This window comes from Otolemur garnettii, unplaced genomic scaffold (assembly GCF_000181295.1).
Source record: "Otolemur garnettii isolate 467f Iridium unplaced genomic scaffold, OtoGar3 scaffold00845, whole genome shotgun sequence".
Classification (NCBI taxonomy): domain Eukaryota; kingdom Metazoa; phylum Chordata; class Mammalia; order Primates; family Galagidae; genus Otolemur; species Otolemur garnettii.
The window spans coordinates 1-1,843 of record NW_003853240.1 but is presented as its reverse complement, the minus strand read 5'-3'; the positions used below and the strand labels follow the sequence as shown (position 1 = coordinate 1,843).

Here is a 1,843-nt window from a genome sequence, read left to right as displayed (position 1 = left end):
ACACGGTAGACTGCTGGCTGGTTTCCGTAGTGTAGTGGTTATCACGTTCGCCTCACACGCGAAAGGTCCCCGGTTCGAAACCGGGCGGAAACAGTATCCTTTTACCCAAAGTTAGGGGGTTTCTTGCCTCCTAGGCCGCCTGGAAAGGAGACCACAATTGTCTCCCTTCTGGAAATCTCTTATTAGGTATCTGAGTATCGAAGGGCGAGGGTGGGACGGTGATGGGGCACAGAGTCCTGGGTGGCTTCTCTCCATCTCAGAGCAAAGTTGCAGAACAGGCTCATTATTGACCTGAGAGAAAGCCAATGGAAATCCGCTTCTGGATCTCACCGAGGATGTGTAGAGTCAAATCTTCCACAGTCACACCAATTAGCAATGTATGTACGTGTGTTTAGAATCGCGTGCATTATTCCACCCTCAATAATCTCTAGGAAACTGTATGGGTCCAAACCACAGCCGGGAGATTTAGAGAACCCACAATTTTAATAGATACAATTCCCCATGTGTGGTGTGTGGATCCCGGAAGGCTTTCACCCCCTGGTCCACCCTTCTACTGCTTTGTCCCTGGGCAATGGCAGCTCTGCCTTGACGAGTTTCAGACCCTGTGCCCAGAGCTTGCTTTGCCCTCTGTTCTCTGGAGGGTGTGCTTGGCACTGTGGCTCCAGAGGGCGTTGCCTAGAGCGTCTGAGTGGCCACCACTGGAGCAGCTGCAGGCCCAGTGCCCACATCCTCAGGGATCTGCCCTTTCCCCACGCGAAAGGCCCTACGACTCTCCCCACAGCTTCCTGCCAGCTCTGCTCGGGCTTTTATCCACAAGCCTCGTTCTCCCTTGGTCCCTAAGACCATAGCCTCTAAAGATTCACCACTTTTGGGGTATCCGTACCACTCCAGAGGTAGACTGCTCCCTGGAGGATTCGTTTTTGTCCGAGGCCCAGCACGGATATCATCAATCAACAGTGACTTTGTCACTCCCTGGGTCTGCCAAGGGCACAGGGGAATGCCCCACAGTTATTGGTTCTAAACATTAAGCTCTGTTCCGCAGAACCCTACCACCCGGACGTACCTCCCACCATGGGAGGCGGGGCCTGGATGGCAGTTGCACCCAGGCCAACAAATGATTCCAGTAGCATTACAGCCCCGCCCCCAAGTCAGCCAAATGGATGAGAGACAAACTCATCAGCATCTTTTATTACACACACACACACACACACACAAAACAACAAAACGACAGTCGGATTTTTCATTTCCTCAGCTGACAGAAGCCTTGCTCATAGTGCTGAATAGCAGAGACTAGGCTTACCTGAGAAATAAAGACTTCAGCAGAGAAAGTGTTGCAGGAAGACAGAGGCCATATGGAGAGATAGAGCACCCAAACACCATGTTTATAAGAGGAAAGGCTTTATTTCAGCCAGCGGAGGAAACGGAAAAGAGAAATTAAAAATGACCGCGCTCCTGGACCGGATTGATCTTTACCTTTTTATCTCCAGTCAAAAGGTTCCAACCCACAATTACCTTTCTCATCGCTCAGTTTAATCAAGCGGAGAACCTGTTCCAGCCCCCACAGAAGCACAAGATGTCATAGAAGTGGAAATATCCAGGTCCCAGAAAGTTAAGTCTACAGATTCCTAAGAGCTGAGTCCCCCAAGACAGGATCCTTGGGGTAAAAGGACACTGTTTCCGCCCGGTTTCGAACCGGGGACCTTTCGCGTGTGAGGCGAACGTGATAACCACTACACTACGGAAACCAGCCAGCAGTCTACCGTGTGGGATGTAGACATGAAAGTCTTACCATCAGTAGTTTCTGACGTTAAGAAATCCAACTGCGTTTCCAAAACTCCCTCAT

At 50.7% G+C, this 1,843-nt stretch overlaps 2 non-coding genes across 2 annotated transcripts; one reads left to right on the top strand and one right to left on the bottom strand.

Moving 5' to 3' along the window:
- The first annotated feature begins 20 nt into the window (after positions 1 to 20).
- On the top strand, positions 21 to 93 carry TRNAV-CAC. Its single transcript has one exon. It is a non-coding gene; the product is annotated as a tRNA-Val (tRNA).
- Positions 94 to 1,672: 1,579 nt separating this feature from the next.
- Positions 1,673 to 1,745, bottom strand: TRNAV-CAC. Its single transcript has one exon. It is a non-coding gene; the product is annotated as a tRNA-Val (tRNA).
- Between the last annotated feature and the right edge of the window lie 98 nt (positions 1,746 to 1,843).